Source organism: Achroia grisella, unplaced genomic scaffold (genome assembly GCF_030625045.1).
Source record: "Achroia grisella isolate CSIRO2021 unplaced genomic scaffold, CSIRO_AGI_Agris_v1 utg784, whole genome shotgun sequence".
NCBI lineage: Eukaryota > Metazoa > Arthropoda > Insecta > Lepidoptera > Pyralidae > Achroia > Achroia grisella.
Genome location: NW_026713024.1, coordinates 885,053 through 910,095, shown reverse-complemented (window position 1 = coordinate 910,095; position 25,043 = coordinate 885,053). Strand labels below are relative to the sequence as shown.

The 25,043-nt window shown below is 35.7% G+C and overlaps 1 protein-coding gene across 2 annotated transcripts in view; it reads left to right on the top strand.

Moving 5' to 3' along the window:
- Positions 1-25,043, top strand: part of LOC131851558 (E3 ubiquitin-protein ligase znrf2) — a 169,158-nt gene that overhangs the window by 5,622 nt on the left and 138,493 nt on the right. The window lies entirely within an intron of this gene.

Sequence of the window (25,043 nt, the reverse complement as noted above, 5' to 3'; positions counted from 1 at the left end):
AAAATAACATTTTTTACCATTTTTGTCTGTCTGTCTGTTTGTTTCGGCTAATTTCTGAAATGGCTGGACCGATTTTGACGGGACTTTTTTTGGCAGGTAGCTGATGTAATAAGGAGTAACTTAGGCTACTTTTATTTTAGAAAAATAAAGTTAAATTCCACGCGGACAAAGTCGCGGGTACAGCTACTTTTAAATAAAGGTTGCTCAACATTGTCTATTCAGGACTTTGTCTGAATTCATATGTGACGTAAACATAACGACGATCCATAGGTCACCTTTTTTTAACCTCTTATTTTTTTTAATCTGTGATGAGTTGTCAAGGAAAATTTTTAGAGTTATTTATTGTATATGGTGAATTCTAGTAATAGTTTAAATTGGTATTTTACGGCGTTGATTAAGAGAAATGTATTCTAAAATGTGTTAAATTAGGACACGGTTTGTTTGTGTACCAAATTTAATCATATCCGTACAGACGAGGGACGCCTTGTTCCAAATGTTTCGGGTGGACCGCTGTATTCCTTAATTCTGACATCAAACAGTTTGCTTTTTGAGCTTTGTTCAGGTTTGAAGGGTATATTGCATAGAGATGTGCTAAATCATAATAAACATAATTCGAGTTAACTCGAGTTGAAGTTCAGGTAATTCGAGTTAACTTATTAGCGGTACCTCGCGGCAGAACTAATTTATTAAACGAGGCGCCCATGACACTCGCACTGGCCACTCTCAATAAAATAGCAGAAACAACGGATTTGTTTGTGTGTAGTCTTTGTGAATTCACAAAAACAACATTGTATGTTATATGTTATGTTAATGAATATGTATAATATAGAATTAGATACACTATTGTATTGGGCTTAGGCCTGTAATAATAGTTGTGTAAGTAAATAAATAAATAAATAAAAAAAAAAATATATATAATTAAACTTAATTTATTATAATTAAAAAATAAACATAAAATAAACATTTTTTACATCCAATAATGCACTGAAATGGCTCCACTCAGCTTTAATGTATGTCCTAGGTGAACATACAGCTGGTTTTCAGTGGCACCAAAAAAATATATATAAAAGGGGGGGAGAGAGAGGGCACTATTTAAAATATTAATGATAATATACGGGCGAGTAGAAATGGCACTTCAAAATCATTTTAATGATATCATAACCGGACGAATATGCGAAAAAAAAATGATAACGACCTCAAATCAATATTAACTTTTGTGACGAGTGAAAATTGTATGACATGAAATGATCGGAAAATTTCATGTCATTGTTGGTTCGGCGACAGAATCATGCTCTCGCTCTTTCACTTTAACTCGAATTCACCGCAACTCGAGTTCACTCGAGTTAGTAACTCGAGTTCACACATCTCTAATTCAATTACAGAGTTTTCTATTCATTAGTAATTACAGCTTAGTGTCCAGGAATGGCAACGTATGGAGGCAACGACAGGGTATCACAGTTAGCTAGTATTTTGACATATCATTTTCATGCTACATAGGCGACGGTTACCACTTTAGATCAAGTAGGTTGTCTGTTTGTTTTCCACTGAATTTACATTAGAGACTTACCATGTAAATATTTTTTTTTAATATCAATGTTTTTTACTGTACATTAACAGACTTGCCAATTTTTTTTTTTAATTTATATAAAGTAATATTATTGCATGTGTTCCAATATATAAACTATATTACATCTTATTTGTGAAGCAGTGGTTCCAGAGATTATCGTGTTCATATAAACAAATTCATCAGCTTTATAATTGACGGCCTTGGTAGTTCAGTGGTTTAACACACCGTTTTACTCCCCGATGGTCCTGTGTTCGATTCCTCACAGGATGCATTCGGGGTGTTTTCTATGTATATAGTCAATGTATTCACAAAAAAATGTTTTTAAGTATTTTGTCAGTTGTTTAGTAGCCATAACACAAGCTCAAGCTTTACCTTGGGACTAGATGACGTTGAGTAAACTGTACAAGGTTATTATTATTACCGGATTTGAACCCACGACCGTTCAATATTAAAATATCACAAATGATAAAATATCTTGTATATTATATAAAAATTTCGTGTCACTTTGTTAGTTATACACCGACGGCTTTACCGATTTTTATGAAATTTTATATACATATTCAGTAGGTCTGAGAATCGGCTATGTATTTTTTATACCCCTAAGTGTCCATCCCTAACAATTCTTTTATGGACGTAATTTTATTATCATTTTTTATTATGTGGCATTAAAAATACATATAACCCTAAATTTTCACCCTTCTATCACCAACCCCTATTTTTAATGGCGATTTTTTTATTATTATTACAGCTTTAACTTAATATTTTTCAAACTTTGTAATTTTGGTTTATTTTTATTATTTTTTCTTATTATGTAGCCCCCCTCGGGTAAAAGCCTCCTCTATCTTCCGCCATCCCTCTCTATTTTTTAGTAGCGATATTAGTACTTAATATTTTATGGCATAACAACATTTTCCTGGACAGCCAGTATTACATAATTTCATATCTGGTTCATATACCAATTTGTTGCAGTTTAAAAAAAAATCGTTTACATCAACCATCAATATAACTCATGATTTCACGTTGTATTTGGTTATTGTACACTTTCTTTCCTATACAAATGTCTGACATTTCGATTAAGCTGCGGAATAATTTATTAAAACTCCATCATACAGATTCTATTTTGGTTGATGACGTTAACTTGCCTACAGTTATTATAACTGATCATTAATCATTTACCTGCTATACATTGTGTTTAAATACACTAAAACTAGTGTTAGTAATCTATAATAAATATTATTTAACTTAGATTTGTCTAACACAAATGTTATTCCTCAATTTGACACTATAATTAATTAATTACACACACAACATACGCATAATCAGACCAACACACACACATACATATACACACAAACTGCATTTACTTGATTTCGGCCCGTAAGTATATGTGCATAGGTGTCCAATTAATTATAATAATAACACACACACATATGCATAATCAGACAAACACACACATATATGTACACACAAACTGCATTTACTTGATTTCGGCCCGTAAGTATGGTGATATATGTCCATAGGTGTCCAATAATTACGTACAAGCACGAAGATGAAACATGTTTGATGTTCCATGGAGAAGAATGGAGCTGCCCAAACAGGCTCCTATTTCTCTGGCATTGAGTCTACTCAACTTTTATTTTTTTTCTTTCCTTTCTTTCTTTCAACGGTGTATTAGTTGTTTTGCAGATCTAGACATATTTACTAGTAATTTGCTGGAGTTTCGTAGGATGGCAGTAGATTATTTATGTGGTAGGGAAAATTAAGATTTTTTTTCTTGTGTAATTAGTGTATGTATTAGTAACTAGTGTTTTATAAGTGTGTGTATATGTATACAATCTTCGTAAGAGGGTATATTTTTTTATGGATGTGAATGGAATGGTGCACCCGCCTGCGCTAACGGTTTACGCTGGCGGGGCACCAGTGGAGGATGATGAGATGAACATGAGGTCAGGTCAGTTAGCCCAACGTGACAAATTCACCAAGAATTTAACACGATGGTTTCCAGGGGGAACCGCGTGGAGGTCGACCTGACATGGTACATTGCTAGGAATGGGGTTATCAATCCACATTACTAACAATACCCTTCCCGCCAAGTGGGTATGTTGGAAAACTGTACTTAAAGCTCACTTAGTGTGACGTAAATAAATAAATAAATGTCACGGTAAGTGTTTGAGGAATTGTTCGGATTAATACCCGATGCTGAGTTTCACCACCTTACCACCCGCCGGAAACTAAAATACCATCCTGATCATCTGCATGAATGGCGGTCATCTTCAGTGCGGTTTTCTAGAAACTTACCACACACAACCACATTGTGGAATCACCTTCCAGTATTGATACCTTCAAGAAAAGAGCTTATTGCTTCTTAAGAGGTCGGTAACGCACTTGCAATTCCGCTGGTGTTGCGGGTGCTCATGGGCGGCGCTAATCACTTACCATCAGGTGAGCCGCAAGCTCGTTTTTAATAACATAATAATAATAATCTCAGGACTATTCACACAGAGCCATCTAGACCCAAGTTAAGCTAGCTAGAGCTTGTGTTATGGGTACTAGATAACTGATACATATACATAGATATTTTGTTTTGTAAATACATACATATTATACATAGAAAACACCCAGACCGATACAAACAATCATACTCATGAATACAAATGTTTGTGCCGTGCGAGGAATCGAACCCGCGACCATCGGTCGTAAAGCGGTGTGCTTGACCGCTAGACCACCGAGGTCGTTCATTTGTCTTCATTCATTCATAAACTTAAGAGCGACGCTCTTGTCGGTGGAGCTCTTGCCACCTTCTACGATCTTCCATCATACTCTTTAACCTTTGATACGACACGACTCCAATTCTGTCTTTGATTTGTCTGATGTAACTGTACCTTGGTCTTCCTCTCCCCCTCTTTCCTTCTATCTTTCCCTCAATAATTAGTTTCAAAAATTCATCGTGCCGTATCAAGTGCCCCAACATTTTTCCTCTTCTACTTTCTATAGCATCCAATATCTGCCTTTTATCTTTCACCCTGTGCAATACTTCTTCATTTCTTACTTTATCTTTCCAGCTAATTCTTTCCATCCTTCTCCAGCACCACATTTCAAAAGCTTCCAGTTTGTCTTTTTCTTTTTGAGTTAATGTCCACGTTTCACATGCATACAAAGCTATACTCCAGATATAGATCTTAATAAATCGTTTCCGTGAGTTCTTGGATATCTTAGCACGTAAAAAGTATTATTTGTCATTAAATACTTTTATTGCCATAGCTATTCTTGTTGTAATATCCGTGGTACATCTGGAGTCGCTGGTGATTAAACTGCCTAAATATTTGAATGAGTCTACCTGATCGAACTGTGTTTTGTTAATTTTTGAATTTGTTTTATTACGGGGCTTTACTTTTGTTATTCTCATTGTTTTCGTTTTATTTATATTAATTTTGTTTATCTTCATCATCATCATCATCGCAGCCCGGAAGACGTCCACTGCTGGACATAGGCCTCCCCCAAAGATCTCCACGACGATCGGTCCTGCGCTGCTCGCATCCAATGCCTTCCAGCGATCTTGACCAGATCGTCGGTCCACCTTGCTGGAGGCCTTCCCACGCTGCGTCTTCCGGTCCGTGGTCGCCATTCGAGGACTTTACTGCCCCAACGGCCATCTGTCCTACGAGCTATGTGCCCTGCCCATTGCCACTTCAAAGTCGCAATTCTTCGGGCTATGTCGGTCACTCTGGTTCTTCTGCGGATCTCCTCATTTCTGATTCGATCACGCAGAGTAACTCCGAGCATAGCCCTGTTGTTGTTTGTTTATCTTATGTTGTATAAAATAATTGTTTTATCTATCTATCTATCTATCTATCTATCATCTAAATAAAATGTCTATACTTAAAAATCGTTTTACAACTCTGAGAGTGGCTTCCCAAATCCCACCAATATGTGAAACCTTTGGCGTCGTTCATATTGCTGTCGTAAACTGAAAATTTAATCACGCCAGCCTTATGTCTGGTCATGTTAAATATTTTAATACCAATTTAATGTTTACGACTCACTGGAAAGCTAACTTCCCGCCGGACGCGATGCTGTATATGATTTATTCGCTCACTTTGACTATATGTTTATCTGACATACATTCTATTTGCAATATTTGCTATATCCACCTAGTAACGTCTTACTATGTTAATATTAATAGACGACCTCGGTGGTCTAGCGGTCTAGCACACCGCTTTGCGACTAGATGATCGCGGGTTCGATTCCTCGCACGGCACAAACATTTGTATTCATTCATTAGTATGATTGTTTGTATCGGTCTGGGTGTTTTCTATGCATAATATGTATGTATTTACAAAAAAAAAATATCTATGTCTATGTATCAGTTATCAAACAGACAGACAGCCAAAAATTGTAAAAATGTTATTTTGGTGTAAGTAAGTATTGTATTTATATTCATATGCACGTATTATAGTAACAAACAGACACTCCAATTTTATTTATATGTATAGATGTAATTTTGCCCACCATTTTGAGCGAATCCACCCCACTTAGTGTTCACCACTATAGTGGCAACACTTATTTACCCAATGTCACCGAGTTTATATAATAGTTTATTTCTAAGTTTGTTTAAATTTTTATATTATGTATTTTTTTTATACTATGATGGTGGCAATCTAGCATACGGCCCATCTGATGGTAAACGGTTAGCCTATGAACGCCTGAAACACCAGGGGTATCACGTGTTGCCGTCCCTTAAGAAACCTTAATATACCCTTCTTGAAAACCTACTGAAGGTCTCGTATCAATGGTCATGAATAAAGCATTATTAAAATAAAAACAAATAATAAAGAAGAAATCGCTATTTAACGATAAGGCCGCCCATTGTTACCTCTATATTATAATTATGTTGTTTTTTCTTTTCATATTTGATGTACATATTAATTAATGTAATTATTCTTTCTGTGAGGGGAACAATAAAGTTTGTACGAGCTGGCATCGTACATTATTTCGTAACGTTAACATTTTATTTTACGTTTCACATTTCATTTAAAATCAGTTCGCATTCGGTCATCAGGGACGCCGCGCGTGCTCATTACAATCATTAATCAGTTATATTTTAAGTTTCAACATACAGTTTTAATCAAGTTTTGTTGTAGTAATAAGAAAAAAGACTAGGTAAACGGAGAAAATATATTAATATAGACTACTGGCAATTAGGAATAGAAAGAAGGAATTGAAGTATCAAAAACAAGAATGTAATATAAAAGAACTATAAATTCAAATACAAATTTAGAATATAAAATATATATCTGATTAGCCAGTTACAAGTTTCTATCAGTATCATTTATCAGTTTTACCTAACAGAATCTTTATAGTTTCGGTACAACCCGAACAGTGTTTCTCATTTCATTTTCACCGTGATCAAAAGGAAGTTCTGTATAAACCGTCTTTTTTACCATCTGTGTACAACGTATTGTTAAGAGTAATTACATCATGAAGCTGTTAGAAGTTTTCTTGTTTTCCTCATCCAAAAATTGGTACCGCCCGCTCCAAGTTTTGTTTAGGCCCGTAACTCAATTGGTACCGCGTAATTTCCTCTGCAATCTACTGTAATGCTGCACTACAGTAATCCGCCTAAACTACTATAAACTACTATCAAAACCGTCCACGCGTTGCTGTGGCTGAGGTTCTTGAATAAAATAATATTGCGACTATAAATTGAGATGTAAACTATCTTATCTTTCAAATTGGATCAAATTGCACACAATGTGCAAATCAAATTTGCAATCGGTTCAGTAGTTTAGGATTCCATAGTTGACAAACAACGTGACACGTTATCTTATATATAAAATTCTCGTGTCACAGTTTTCGTTCCCATACTCCTCCGAAACGGCTTGACCGATTCTCATGAAATTTTGTGAGCGTATTGAGTAGGTCTGAGAATCGGCCAACATCTATTTTTCATCCCCCTAAATGTTAGGGGTAGTCCACCCCTAAATTTTTATTTTTTATTTTACGCAAAACAACTTTTGCCGGGACAGCTAGTTTTTATATATAAAGATATTATATTTGTATAATATAAACAGAAGTCATTTACGCTGTCTGTTCGCTTAGATCTTTTAAACTAACTCAATAGAGTTTAATGCATTAATTACAGAAAACTCGTGGGAAGCCGGGGCAGATAAATAGTTAAAAATATATGATTTATTTGCATGTCGTTTGACGGCCTTGGTGGTCTAGCGGTTTAGCACACTGCCTTCCGAAGGTCGCAGGTTCGATTCCTCGCACGGCGCAAACATTTGTATTTATGAGTATGATTGTTTGTATTAGTCTGGGTGTTTTCTATGTATATTATGTATGAATTTACAAAAAAATATTTAACTATTTATAGTTAGTTGTCTAGTACCCATAACACAAGCTCTGCTCTCTCTCTCTCTGTCTCGGTGTTTTCCATGTGTATTTTTATTTATAAAAAATATATCTAAATATTTATATCAGTTGTCTAGTACCTATAATACAAGTTCTGCTTACCGTGGAACTAGATGGCGCTGTGTTAATTGGCCAGGGTTATGTAATATTATTTATCTAAATATATATAACTCAAAGGTGACTGACGTTGTGATCTATCAACGCACAGCCCAAACCACTGGACGGATCGGGCTGAAATTTGGCATGCAGGTAGATTTTATGACGTAGGCATCCGCTAAGAAAGGATTTTGATTAATTCTACCCCCAAAGGGATAAAATAGGGGATGAAAGGTTGTATGAAACTTTGTCAATTTTAAACCGATCGGGCTGAGACTTTGCATGCATAAAGCTACTATGACGTAGACATGCCCTAAGAAAGGATTTTGATAAATTCCACCCCTAAGGGGATAAATTAACGCGAGCGAAGTCGCGGGCGAAAGCTAGTATTTAATATATAGGCGATGTTTACAGCTTACTATGAGGTATAATAAAAAGGCAAAGATGTACGTAAAGATATTGTTTTAATTTATTTTATTGTCTGTATGAGCTTTTGAATGATTTCATAATAAAATAAAATAAACTAAACAAGATAATCTTAATCTCAATCATATTATAAACGCGAAAGTTTGTGAGTATGTTTGTTACTCTTTCACGCAGAACTACTAAACTGATTTTTATGAAACGTTAGAGTAGTACAATAACATATTTTATTGAAATTTACCACGGGTGAAACCTCGGGCACAGCTAGTATAAAATACAGAAATAGATAAATCAATCTGGTTACACGCCCATGTAGTGGGTTTAATTGATTTATTTATTTGTACATTACAAATGTAAAACAAACTGATCTGATACTGTCGCATTGAATCACATTTGAATCGTCTCCGGGAAGTTAAATTGTGTGAGGTTAATACACTTGGCTCCAATCAGAGTCATGATTTCATGAATTTTATACCCTACACCAATTGTCTTTAAGAATAGATCCGAACAACCGGAAAGTTAGTCAGAAATGAAAATTGATTCACTTTTTTTTTTGTGTCGGCCGGGTTATTTGATTTCACAATACTTTAAATCTATTAATCTATACATATAGTGTCTGTTTGTAATATAGAAATAAATGTGTTTTACTACATGCATATGAATATAAATACGGAATATCTACATATTGATATAGATAGACCAAAATAACATATTTACAATTTTTGTCTGTCCGTGGTTTGATACGGCTAATCTCTGAAATGGCTGCACCGATTTTGGCGTGACTTTTTTTGGCAAGTAGTTGATGTAATAAGGAGTAACTTAGACTACTTTTATTTTAGAAAAATGAAGTTATATTCCACGCGGACGAATTTGAGCTAGTAGGAAATAAAAAAAGAATTATCTTAGTGAGTACGATACATCAATAAGTAGTATTTAGTAGCCTAAAAATACTGTTATATTATAGAAAAAAAATCAACGGGACCCTATCCTCTCGCTGTGAAAAAAGGAGGGAGGATGAAGGGAAAGTGTTGCTGGTAAAGGGGACGTGTTCACGCGGTCCTTACTACGAAAAATTATGATTATTTCCATATAAATATGTTAGAATAGGTGTTTCAAACTTCATAATTGTCTTAAAACAATACAGAAGTAAGTTCTTCCTAAGTAGTCCTAACCATCATCATCATAGCTTACTGGTGACCTGCCTAAAGTATTAGGTCTTGGCTGTACTAATCTATCATTCTAACATCATATAACAAAAAAAAAATACAAACCAGTCACAAAGTACATGTTATTACTTCATCGTTAGTAATTAATTCAGTAACCACATTGCATCCACTTTCAATAATTACTCAATCAAGATCTATTGCATTTAAGCACACGTTATATTTAGTGGAATAGTTGCCACCTGGTCTGAGAGCGATCGGCCCACTGACTTGGCCTAGATTTGCTTTAAATAGTGCGCGCGCGCAGCCCCTCCCGCAGCCTATTGGCAGCTGCCGATCGGGCAGGAAGTGACACCGATATTTGATAGGATCTGTCGTTGTTAAACCGCAAAATTGAAAAACTCGTTGCGCAGGTATAATTTGCAGTTAACAAGATTTTTTCTGTCCATTTTCGTGCCAAGTTTCTTAAAGACTAGCGAGAGAGTCTTGCATCTATTCTTGCACATGACTGTCTAGTTTATCTGTTGTCGTAACTATTCTCATGCATATTATTACTGGAGACTAGATGTCCTATATTAGACGGTACACGATCTATTCGATCATGTTTTCTTCTTATAGTAGCATGGCTATCAACCATACGGACTATCTGATAGTAAACTGTTAGTGTAACCTATAGACGCCTGTAGATCAGGGGTGTCACGTGCGTGTTGTCGACTCTTAAGAAACCTTAATATATCCTTTTTGAAAAACTCCATGCTGTAGACTTTAGAGAAAACTTCGGCAGGTAGTTCATTAAGCAATCTAAGTACTCGGAAGAAAGCTCTGAACCCGCATTGTCCGAGACCTTATAGGTTCGAGCATTTGGCGATGAATTCCCTGTCGATGTGAATCGTTAGGGTTCTTCTGACGTTCAACCTTCGAGTTTCGAATTGTAATCCTGTTTCATAAAACTTTCACCCGATATTCTATTGGCATTGCAGATCCAACGTAGCATGTTTGGTGCCTAGTAGCAACAAAAATCTAGAAACATCTTATTAACGCCAGAGACACCAGGGGTTAAGAAACCTTAATATACCCTTCTTGAAAAACCCATGCTGCAGTCTTGGCAGGTAGTGCATTCCACAATCTAAGTGTACTCGGGAGAAAGCTTCTCTGAAACCGCACTGTTCTAGACCACCTAAGTTCTAGCGTGTGGAAATGAATTCCCTGTTGATGGCTAGCGTGGTAAAAGGTAGCCGTAGGCATATCGAACAATTCCTCAGAACACATAACAAAATTCAAAATTCAAAATTCAAAATTCTTTATTTAGATAACACCATTTTACAATTACATTCTACAGTTGTTGAAGACTCCTTTTAAGCATAAAGATGCCTGTGCCAGGAGGCTCCGCTCTTCCATACCTTATATCACCACTGTTGTAAAATGTTTCTTGTTTATTATACTATAAATAATTAGTTATATAATATAATCAATTTTAAAGTACATACATTATAGGAAACATTGTATTCAATCTATTTTAAAAATTCTCTCTAATAAATAATATCTCTCTCTCTATCTCTAATCTATAACAAACTTCATTGATTCAATTGACTTCGTGCATTTTATTGTTACCCTTTCAAATATCATTCATGCCACTTTGAAATATTATACCGACTGTGGATGCGGTCACATTTGTCTAAGAGAACATTCGTAAAGATGTATATTATATGTAACATCGTACGTGGGATTCGTCTTCATAAATAACCCTCAAGATCAGAATTGGACAATAAATAAAGCTTTTTTATTTCGCATCCTCTAAATTCACTTCTATTGAAGTCATCGAACTTAAAACAACCAGACATATGCTACACTTGGCCAATCTAAATCCATTTGCACAGGCAATAGTAGCGGGTTTAATAACTCTGGTACGCCGTTCGATTCCTTGGAGCACAGCCAGCTGGGTGGATCGCGGGCGACTGAACGCGGCCGGTCTGTGAACCTGAGATTTCATCTAAATGCAGACAATCAAATGTTTTGACGACAGCCCCAACTTTCCGCTATCTGTTCTGTATTCTCGTATTTTTGTATCGATCTTGACCTATATTTATGACTAGCAGAACCCGCGACTTCGTCCGCGTGGAATTTAACTTTATCTTTCTATAAATACAAGTATTTTCTAAAATAAAAGTTCCCTAACTCCTTATTACATCAGCTGCCAATAAAAGTCCCGTAAAAATCGGTCCAGCCACTTCAGAGATTCACGGGAAAAAACATACAGACGGACAGACAGACAAAAATGATAAAAAATGTTATTTTGGTTATTTTGGCCGTATTTATATTCAATATGCATGTAGGAAAAAACGGTTATTTCAATATTACAGACACTCCAATTTTATTTATATATATCTATATAAATAACATAATGGTACAAATACGGACATCTGAATCGCAATATTAGTACCTATTGAATAGTTGGAGAGTATCCCAAAAAATATATTATAACTTAAAATTTTCACTGCGGTACTTCACTGCGGACCAGAGACTTCTCTTATATAAGTCACAGGTTCGGCCGCACATGGAGTACTGCTCTCATCTTTGGGCGGGAGCACCTGGATACCAGCTCAGTGCTTTTGACTCGGTTCAGAAACGTGCTATGGGAATTGTCGATGATCCCAACTGACTGTGTTCTGACGATTGTTCGACATGATGCCGACACCGCTCGCCATCGACAGGCAATTCATCCCCACAAGCTGGAACCTAAGTGGTCCCGAACAGTGCGGTTTCAGAGGAGTTTCCTCCCGCGTACACTTAGATTGTGGAATTAACTTCATGCCGAGGTTTTCCCACGAGACTACAGCATGGGGTTTTTCAAGAAGGGTATATTAAGGTTTCTTAAGGGTCGGCAACGCGCACGTGATACCTGGTGTTTCAGGCGTCCATAGGCTACGGTAACCATTTACTATCAGATGGGCCGTACGTTTGATTGCCATCATAGTATAAAAAAAACTATACTATACTATCTACTGTCCTCTTAAAAATATTATAATTGTGTACAAGAACTGAGAATTTACTGTAATTTTACAAATTGCTAACAACATCCAGCCACATTAACCTTGGTAACGCAAACAACTGAAGTGCAGTTCATGAAAAAAAAGACTTTCAAGGCCGGTATTCGCAAATTGTAGTGCGGTAGTGTATTTTTAGCTTTCCTGCCCGTTCTGTGACAATACGAGAGAGCTCGACCACGATCGATTCGCCGCTGTGTTATAGCACCAATATTCTGAACTGCTATGTTATCTTATATATAAAATTCTTGTGTCACAGTTTTCGTTCCCATACTCCTCCGAAACGGCTTGACCGATTGTCATGAAATTTTGTGAGCGTATTATGTAGGTCTGAGAATCGGCCAACATCTATTTTTCATCCCCCTAAATGTTAGGGGTAGTCCAACCCTATTTTTTTTTTATTTTAAGGCAAAACAACGTTTGCCGGGACAGCTAGTTATTCTATAGAAGAATCCAATGTGTATCTTAGCGACATTATCCTTACTAATGTTATAAATGCGAAAGTAATTCTGTCTGTCTGTTTGTCTCGCTTTCGCGCCAAAACTACAGAACGGTTTATATTCTTATTATTTACTCGTTCAATTTATTCAGCCTGCTAACAGTCGTGAAAAATTTATATACATCATTACTTTTATAAATTGAATTAATTTTGAAAATATTTCTAATAATTAAATTAAATTGTTTACATATTAAAATATGTCAACAACTAACATTATTTCATGTCAAAAAATGCTTAATACTATAAAAACAATTTTCTAATAACCAATTATAAATTCTAGTTTAAATGAAACACACTCACATGTACACAGATAGTCTAGACCCTGAGAAAGAATATAGGCAATTTTATAATGCGAAAAAGGGTTGTAAGGGGATGAAAGGGGAGATGAATTGTTATATGTAAGTGTCGTCATTTTTTAAACTAAAAGCTTGAAACTTATTTTTAAATTTTCTGTTGTGGATTAAAGAATATGGGCAATTTTATAATGCGAAAAAGGGTTGTAAGGGGATGAAAGGGCAGATGAATTGTTGTATGTAAATGTCGTCATTTTTAAAGCTATAAGCTTGATACTTGTTTTTTAAGTTGTTGATTAAATATGAATAGAGCTGACATTCAAAGTCTGTTAACATTTTTACCCAATTTTAACCCATTTAGGGTTAAATAAAATAGGGGATGAAAGTTTATATGCTAATTCGTTGTTTTTGAAGCTAGAAATATAAAGATATTTATAATTAGCCTAAATAAATGAAAATCCAAGACTATTCGACACGACGAAGTCGTGGGCACAGTTAGTCTCTTATATAATCGACCATTATGTAATTAATTAACTACCCAGTGGTCGAAATTCGACCATAATAATAATAAGAAAATCTTTGAACCAGGAATAAATTAACAAAAGTGTTCAAATACATGGCAGTGTGGGAAATGTTTTTTTTTATTTACTTAATGTATTTTTATGTATAATTATAAAAAATATATTATAATAGCATTTGTTGTTGTGTATAATAGTTGCTCTTTTAAATAATTTTATTGTTACTTTACATTTTTAAGTTTAAGTGTGTGAATACAAACTACCAATTAGCACTAATTCAATTAAATAATCAAATAGAAAAAATATTGAATTTACAACCAACTGGTTAAACAATTAATAAGAGGAAATTAGTCATAGTGATTAGAGCAGACCAGTCCCTACAAGCAGATATGAACATATAATAGTACCTTAGGACAATTCGCACAGCGCCATCTAGTTCCAAGCTAAGCAGTGTGTTATGGGTATTAGACAACATATAAATACACACACACATTTTTTTATAAACAGAAAACACCCAGTCATATACAAACAATCATACTAATGAATACAAATAATTGTACCGTACCAGGAAGCGAACTTGCGACCATCGGAAGTAAAGCGGTGCGTAAACCGCTATTCCACCGTGGCCGTCAAATATAAATTAAAAATTTCTATTATTCTCAATAGTGTATATTTTGAAACAATTCACAAGAGCATGCCAAACTTTTGATGTGGATGCTGTAACGTCAGATTAATATCTCGCAGTCGTATGAAAGTTCCCTTGGCAGTGACAGCGCGGTGCTATCTAATCATCTCGTAAATGTCGCATTAGTTTTCTTTTTGCTTCCAACTAGGCTAAAAATAATGTCTGTCCGAGACAGACACACATATTTTAGTGGCTTCAAGTCGGAAGTCTGCGAATACCTACTGTTGCGGGAGTAAGATACGATGTTGTTGGTCAAGACGATGTATTTTACAGATGGTAATAAACTGACAATATGTACATATTGTCAGTTGTATGTGAAGATAGATAAAATAAAATAAAAAAAATGTACATAGTAAAGTCCTCGAGTGGCGACCACGGACCGGAAGACGCAGCGTGGAAAGGCCTCCAGCAAGGTGGACCGACGATCTGGTCAAGATCGCTGGAAGGCATTGGATGCGAGCAGCGCAGGATCGATCGTCGTGGAGATCTTTGGGGGAGGCCTACGTCCAGCAGTGGACGTCTTCCGGGCTGCGATGATGATGATGATGATGATGTACATAGAAATAATGATCTTATAAATAATAATAGGAAAATGTTAGGTGGGGTGACACAGTTTAGACACAGCAGTGCTTAGTAGACAATATTGAATTTGTCTTACTAGACATTATTAAATGCAATTATTATTTTGATGTATCTAGGTAACTGTGTCCCTTACCTACTCTTGCCTCGTTTCATGAGTTTTAATATCACAGATCAAGTACAACGCCATCTAGTCCCAAGCTAAGCAGAATTTGTATTACGGGTATAGATAACTGAAATAAAAAATTTATCTACGATAAACACGCAGGATATATGTATGTACTTAATATTTATACATATATACATATCAATAAAATTGGAGTGTCTGTTTGTAATTTTGAAATAACTATTTTTTACTACATGCATACGAATATAAATACGGTACATACACCAAAATAATTTTTTTTACAATTTTTGTCTGTCTCTCTGTTTGTTCCGGCTAATCTCTGAAATGGCTGGACCGATTTTGACGGGACTTTTTTTGGCAGGTAGCTGATGTAACAAGGAGTAACTTAGGCTACTTTTATTTTAGTAAATGAAGTTAAATTCCACGCGGACGAAGTCGCGGGTGCAGCTAATACATTATAAACACCAAATAACGACTCATGACTAAAAATGGTTGTGCTGTGCGAGGAATCGAACCCGCGACGATCGGTTTTTTTTTGTGGATGATAATGGAATGGTGCACCCGCCTGCGCTAACGGTTTACGCTGGCGGGGCACCGGTGGAGGATGATAAGATGAGTATGAGGTCAGGTCAGTTAGCCCATCGTGACTAATTCACCAGAAATTAAACACGATGGTTTCCAGGGGGAACCGCGTGGAGGTCGACCTGACAAGGTACATTGCTGGCAATGGGGTTATCAATCCACATTACAAACAATCCCCTTCCCCCCCGCGACGATCGGTTATAAAGCGGTGTACTAAACCGCTAGTTAAAAACTACTTTCCATATAATTATTACATTTAAAATAACCTCCACTCAACTTGGGATTACAAAATGGATATCTTTTTATATGGTAAATCCATTAAAATGTTTGCCAACATTTCTTATTAGAGCCATTTTAGTTTATTCAGACTGAAAAGAAGTTTCATAAAGTAGCTGCCTCGACTATTTACTGTGAATTCCAATAGAGCTCATTTTTCATCTATACATATAAATAAAATTGGAGTGTCTGTTTGTAATTTTGAAATAACCGTTTTTTACTACATACATATGAATATAAAAACAATACATAGACTAAAATACATTTTTTAAAATATTTGTCTGTCTGTCTGTTTGGTCCGGCTAATCTCTGAAATGGCTGGACCGATTTTGACGGTACTTTTATTGGCAGGTAGCTGCTGTAATAAGCAGTAACTTAGGATACTTTTATTTTGGAAAAAGTGTCTAATTGTTTTTTGTTAATGTCCACTCGGACGAAGTCACAAATACAGCTAGTTGTAAATATAGGTATTTAAATTGAAGTCAAAGGTTTAATGAACTCTACGACCTCCAGCCATACTAATAAAGTACATGAAAATATAGTCTCTCATTTTATTTCACATATATCTGAAGGAGACGATAATTGGAAGATATTGTTTCTTGTAATCTTGTTTTATATAATAACACACAAATGATGAAAGAATTCGTGACACCTGACTGAGCATGTAAATTAAAATTTTGACAGAGTCATCCAGATTTGAGTAGTTATCTAAAGATATATAACTCAAAGGTGACTGACGTAGTGATCTATCAACGCACAGCCCAAACCACCGGACGGATCGGGCTGCAATTTGGCATGCAGGTCGATGTTATGACGTAAGCATCCCCTAAGAAAGGATTTTGAGTAATTCTACCCCCAAAGGGATGAAATAGGGGATGAAAGTTTATATGAAACTTTGTCAATTTTAAACCGATCCGGCTGAGACTTTGCTTGCATAAAGCTACTATGACGTAGGCATTCCCTAAGAAAGGATTCTGATAAATTCCACACCTAAGGGGATAAATTAACGCGAGCGAAGCCGCGGGCAAAAACTAGTCCTTTGGTCCCAGGTTAACCTGTTTTAAGATGCATAGGGTTATTTTTAATATTATTTTATTTCTATAGTACGGTAGTAAACAAGTAAACAAGATGTAAGGAAAGTAAGGAAGATGTAATTGGAGACATGGTGGAGAGCGAGGTTTCCGAAGACGATGTCTGGGATAAGGAAGAGTGGCGGAGAAAAACAAGGAAAGCTGACCCACGACCATGTCGGATAGATAGCGAGGAAGAGAGAGAGAATGATAGTAAACGGTTGCTGTAGCCTATGAACGCCTGCAACACCAGGAGTGTCACGGGGGAGGGGGGGCCTTACTCTTCTTGAAAAACCCCATAATGTATTTTCGTGAGAAAACCACGACAGGTAGTTCATTCCAGAATCTAAGTGTACGCGGGAGGAAACTCCTGAAACCGCACTGTTATTACAGAGAGCACTTATTGTTATTGCCCTAATTGATTGACAATAACAGTAAATTGTGTTGCATTGTGATAATTTATTAAAAAGTGTGTTTTCCTAAAGAACCTCCTAAGAACAGATGTAAACCTTAAGTTATAGCACGTTATGGGACACAGTCTCCTAGATACATCAAAATAATAATTGCATTTAACAATGCCTAGTAAGACAAATCCAATATTGTGTACTAAGCACTGCTGTGTCAAAACTGTGTCACCCCACTTTACATTTTCCTATTGTTATTTAGCATATAAGATCAATATTTCTATGTACATATTGTCAGTTTATCATCTGTAGTATACATCGTCTCGACCAACAACATCGTATCATTCATCCGCAACATACGATTTATTTAAAACAATGATTGCGAGGGTCCTATCCTCAAATGACTCTCGGAACCGCAGCTGACTTTCATCATGCTTCATAATACAACTATCTTAATCATCTTAAGAAGTTTTCGGCCGAGATGAAATAATTGACGACATTAGGTCCCGGCACGTGGAGTAAGTGTAGTCATTGCGACGTTCTCTTTGTTTCCGATTCGTGGAAGTTGCGGAACATAATCCGTTTATAAAATTATTAAAATAGTAAATATACATTAACTGACACAAAGGGCGGTCTTATCGCTAAATAATCTCTTACAAATTATTTTGTGCGGATCTTCGAAACTACCTTTGGGTGGGTAGAGAAAGTAAATTTAAAAAAAGGCGACACGTATTAAACATAAATATATATCTATAGTCTATAAATATCTGTCTACAAACCGTTTATAAAATTATTAAAATAGTAAATATACATTAACTGACACAAAGGGCGGTCTTATCGCTAAATAATCTCTTACAAATTATTTTGTGCGGATCTTCGAAACTATCTTTGGGTGGGTAGAGAAAGTAAATTTAAAAAAAGGCGGCACGTAATAAACTTAAATATATATCTATAGTCTATAAATATCTGTCTACAAATATGTACATATTTTATACTAGCTGAGCTCGCGGTTTTACCTGCGTGAAATTTATAGCCTATATATTATTCTGATGTATAAGCTATATTACTGTAAAGTTTCGTCAAAGTAGTTTTTACATGAAAGAGTAACAAACATCCATTCATATTCACAAACTTTCGCATTTATGATATTAATAAGATATTACTAGCTACCAGACCCGGCTTCCCACGGGTGTACATGTATTATACATATAAACCTTCCTCTAGAATCACTCTATCTATTCCTAAAACTGCATTAAAATCTATTGAGTAGTTTAAAAGATATAAGCGTAAACAGACAGCGTAAGCGACTCCATTTTCTACTATGTAAAGAGATTATTCCTTATCAAATAGAATTCGTTTTGTAAATTGAAACGCACCTGATCCCAGTTTTATGCGGAGGCTCGTTGACAAATTTGACCTGAGTGGATGTTGTTGAGTTGTGAACCCGCTATATTTCACTGCGACAATCACTTGAGAGTTTGTATTGTAATTTGATTTTTGTGGCTTGTTCTCAATTCTCAAAGTTGATGGGAACATACATTGATCTATCCTTTAACCATAACTTACATAATCCAAACCGCCGAAATTTGGATTCAAGCGCATTTTTTTGATGTCGTTCGCTGTATTCATCTTTAAATCCTTTAAAATAATCCACCATACTTTAGATAATACCAATCGCTGAAATTTGGATTCAAACGCATTTTTTGGATGGCGTTCGCAGTATACATCAGTCCATTAAAATAATCCACCATAGTTTAGATAATCCAAACCGCCGAAATTTGGATTCAAGCGCATTTATTTCATGTCGTTCGCTGTATTCATATATTCATTAAAATAATCCACCATAGTTTAGATAATCCAAAGCGCCGAAATTTGGATTCAAGCGCATTTTTTGATGTCGTTTGCTGTATTCATCTATCCTTTAAAATAATCCACCATAGTTTAGATAATCTAAACCGCCGAAATTTGGATTCAAGCGCATTTTTTGATGTCGTTTGCTGTATTCATCTATCCTTTAAAATAATCCACCATAGTTTAGATAATCCAAACCGCCGAAATTTGGATTCAAGTGCATTTTTTGATGTCGTTCGCTGTAATCATCTATTCATTAAAATAATTCACCATAGTTTAGATAATACCAATCGCTGAAATTTGGATTCAAACTCATTTTTTGGATGGCGTTCGCAGTATACATCTGTCCATTAAAATAATCCACCATAGTTTAGATAATCCAAACCGCCGAAATTTGGATTCAAGCGCATTTTTTTGATGTCGTTCGCTGTATTCATCTATCCATTAAAATAATCCACCATAGTTTAGATAATCCAAACCGCCGAAATTTGGATTCAAGCGCATTTTTTTGATGTCGTTCGCTGTATTCATCTATCCATTAAAATAATCCACCATAGTTTAGATAATCCAAACCGCCGAAATTTGGATTCAAGTGCATTTTTTGATGTCGTTCGCTGTAATCATCTATTCATTAAAATAATCCACCATAGTTTAGATAATACCAATCGCTGAAATTTGGATTCAAACTCATTTTTTGGATGGCGTTCGCAGTATACATCTGTCCATTAAAATAATCCACCATAGTTTAGATAATACAAACCGCTGAAATTTGGATTCAAGCGCATTTTTTTGATGTCGTTCGCTGTATTCATCTATCCATTAAAATAATCCACCATAGTTTAGATAATGCAAACCGCCGAAATTTGGATTCAAGCGCATTTTTTGATGTCGTTCGCTGTATTCATCTATCCTTTAAAATAATCCACCATAGTTTAGATAATACCAATCGCTGAAATTTGGATTCAAACGCATTTTTTGGATGGCGTTCGCAGTATACATCTGTCCATTAAAATAATCCACCATAGTTTAGATAATCCAAACCGCCGAAATTTGGATTCAAGCGCATTTTTTTGATGTCGTTCAGAACATGATCTTCAGGAGTGATCATCATTTTTACATGATCGACGCGCTATTGTATTAAAAGTAGGCTCTATTTAAAGTACCATCACTTGTAATTGTAAATTAAAATTTTCCATAAAAAAATAATTAAAAGGCGTTTTTAGAGCCTGGCAATTGCGTATAGTCCCTAGTTTGAGTTCTGAATGAGTGTAGAAAAATATGATATTAATTTTGCTTATATTAAATTTATTTCAATAAATATATCTGTTTGTATTTTAAAAAGTGGTCTGTCTCAACAATTACATCCGTTTCTTTCTATTGCATTTAAAGTGTATAATTGTCAAATGTATATGTAAAAATGGTAGACAATAAATTCTTTTTCTTTTCTTTTTTTCTTTTTACTGAAGACATATACTTTCTTTTTTATTTCTAAACCACTAGGACGAGACGTTCCCAAATATGTCCAAATAAAATCCTGAAAATCTTATTAGAGTTGCCTGCCTTAACCTTAGGTAGATGTAACAATATAGGGCACCGCTCAGATTGAGGTGAGTGCGCCAAGTAATATATCGTCTGGTACAATGGATGTCTGGAACATTGCTTCAACCGAATGTAATATCACTTCGGTACCTCGAATCGCAAATGCTTGAAGTCTTCTGAGTAATTTATTGTTGTACAATGAATTACTGGGAATGTTTTGCGCATTGCAAATAACTTAGTTCATCTGAATTTGTAACTTTATTTGTTTAAGACTCGAGCTGAATTGTCGAAACGTCTGCAACTTTGTAAATATTTCAATGATTTTGAAATGAAATGAAATGAAATGATATTTATTTCATTTCATTTTCATTCATCTATACTCCATTACTAAGCCTTTCCTTCACCTTAATGTTGGTATTGGTCTGGGTGTTGTCTATATATATACTAGCTACCTCGGCAAACGTTGTTTTGCCATATACATTATTATCGTTATTAAAAATTAGGAGTTGAAGGTGAAAATTTGAGTTGTACTTATAAAAAAAAAATGTTTGATATATTCTCACTCTCTTCTTTTTATATTGGAATGCCAAACTGATTTAATGGTATATGGTAACAGTCACCTATATACATTAATTTTTTTCGTATACTACAATCTGTTACAATTTAATATTTCACAACTTTCATCAGTGTCCTTGCTCAAAAGAAGTCCAACCGCTGGGCTGAATTTTTATTCTTTCCTTGTATGATTTGACCCCTTGTTTGACAGTGTCAACCTCCAGATAATGATGCAGCTGTTCATTTGTGACATACCGAGGTGTGTTGGTTACCATTCTGTATACATGACATCATGTTCTCAGGCGTCGCAATATCTCTCGTCGGTTGCGATTCCGGAATCATCATTGTGTTTTTATTTTTGAGGCTAAATAAATTAGTGCTGGTTGGTAGTTTGTATTCACACGTTTCGACTTGTAAAATGTGAACTTACAAGGATTGTTTAAAAGAGCAACACACAAGTTTCTTGCTTATTCTTCTTGTGATGAGACAGCTTTCCGTATAAGCGGTAGATTTTAAAAAATGTTGACTATTCAAAAGTGCTTAAATGAAGTTTATTTGAATTTCTATTCTATTCTATTCTATTCATCATCATAATGATCACCAGCTCTGTGCTGCTGCTGCTGGATACAGGCCTCCCCCAAGGCACGCCACTGGGCACAATCTTTAGCCCTATTCGTTGAGTTATCACCCGCAACCCTACGTATATCGTCGTTCCACCTAACTGCTGGGCGTCCTATACTACGTTTGCAAACCCCCGCAATAGGGGGGGGGGAGGGGATTGTTAGTAATGAGGACTCATAATCCCATTACTAGCAATGCACCCTGTCAGGCTGACCTCCACGCGGTTCCCCCTGGAAACAATCGCGATAAATTCCTGGTAAATTTGTCACGATTGGCTAACTGACCTGACCTCATGTTCATCTTATCATCCTTCACTGGTGCCCCGCCAGTGTAAACCGTAAGCGCAGGCGGGTGCACCATTCCATTATCAAAAAAAAAAAAAAACCCCGCAATAGGGGGGGAAAGGATGTGGATTGATGATCTTATTGCTAGCAATGTATCATGTCAGGTTGACATCCACGCGGTTCCCCCTGGAAACCATCGTGATAAATTCCTGGTGAATTTGTTACGATGGACTAACTGTCCTGACCTTATGCTCATCTTATCATCCTCCACTGATGCCCCGCCAGCGTAAACCGTTAGCGCAGGCGGATGCTCCATTCCATTAACATCCATTAAAAAAACCCCTGTCCGCAATAGGCGGGAAAGGGGATTGTTAGTAATGTGGATTGATGATCTTATTGCTAGCAATGTATCATGTCAGGTTGACCTCCACGTGGTTCCCCCTGGAAACCATCGTGATAAATTCCCGGTGAACTTATCACGATGGACTAACTGACCTGACCTCATGCTTATCTTATCATCCTCCATTGGTAGCCAGCGTAAACCGTAGCGCAGGTGGGTGTATTTCATTATCCCATACAAAAAAAAAAAACCCCGCAATACCATTTGACTCCTGCATACCACTCGCGTGTTCTCATTCCAGAGGAATAGGATGTCATGCTTCTTATCCTGTAATTTCCTTTATATCATCCTTCAACTGAAACAGTTTTACTGGATAGTGTCGTATAATGAATAGTGAAAACTCTTTCCTTGTAAATATAACACTAATATTTTGCCATATAATCAAGTTGTCAGTTTCTACCACTTTGGTTGTTTGCCAAATTGCAATTTATGCCTTGACGCAAACGCCACCAGCTTAGGCTTAGACGAGTCTATATGAATTATTTTGTAATCATGTACAAGCTCATTTGAAAAGAAAAAGAAGCTGAGTTTCTTGTCAGTTCTTCTTAGCTAGAAAGCACTGCGAATTGACTGTAGATTTGATATATCTCAAGAGTTTATAATAGACCTACATGAATAAAGATGTTTTGATTTGATTTGATAATGAGTATAATGCATTAACATAATTTTATTTTGAGAAATTTGTCTTTAATTAGTTAATTTTTGTCTTCTTTATTATTAATGCTAGTATAATTGGTTTGTAATCTGCAACTCTCTTATGGTTAACAAATATGTATTAAAAAATATTGTAATCCACAGTATTGGGCATACATCTGGTCACCATTTTCTGTGCAGGTAGACCTTGTTTGGTGGATTGTTTCCCTAGCTATATAGGAATAGAATAGAATAGAAAATCATTTATTCAAATAAACTTAATTTAAGCAGTTTTGAATAGTCATAACAATTTGTTTTTTATCTACCACTCGTTCGGAAAGCTGTCTCATCACAAAAAGAACGAGCAAGAAACTTGTGTGTTACTCTTTTAAATAATCCTTGTAAGTTTACATTTACAAGTCGAAACGTGTGAATACAAACTACCAACCAGCACAAATTTTTTGGGTCAAATATAAATATACAATAAGATTAAATCAGTCGTAGTGATAATAGCAAACCAGTCCCTACAAGCAGCACTCGTCCACGAGTATGACGGATGAGCCAGCCATCACTGCACTCGACCATATTTTAGGGAGCCCAATATATAACTATATGTATATATGTAGAAAACTATAACACCATACTCCTATTTAGTGGTCGCGTGTGAGTCTCAATCAACTCGTGGTAAACAATATGCTGCAAATTATGTTAATTTGAGACTTATTACGTAGTTCAGGTAGTTTACGCTAACATGCTATTTAGTGCTGAAACAGCTATATTCAGACATTCAGTCGACCGTGGAATATGCTGTGAAAGTAAATTAAATGGGAAAATCTTATATATAAAATTCTCGTGTCACAACGTTAGTTGCTATATGTTACGAATTACGAAACGGCTTGACCGATTTTTATGAAAGTTTATATGTATATTCAGTAGGTTTGAAAATCGGTTATCGTCTATTTTTCATACCCGTAAGTAGAATAGAATAGAAAATGATTTATTCAAATAAACTTACGTTGAAGCACTTTTGCATAGACATTACATTTTTTTTTTAATCAATCGCTCATTCGGTAAGCTGTCTCATTCAAAATTTTCAACCTTCCGTCACTAACCTCTATTTTTAATAGCATATAAAATATATATGGTAAAACATCGTAGCATGTTGATAATAATTATATCTCAAGACAATTCACACAGCGCCATCTAGTCCCAAGCTAAGTTAAAGCCAGTGTTATGGGTACTAGAAAACTGGTAGATACAGCAACACCCAGATGGATATAAACAATAATACGCACACGAATACAAATGTTTGCACCTTGCAAGAAATTGAACTCACGACCGTCGGAAGTTAGGCGGTGTGCTAAATCACCAGACCATCAAGGTCGTCAATTGCGATCATAGGCAACGTCACGTCTCGTGG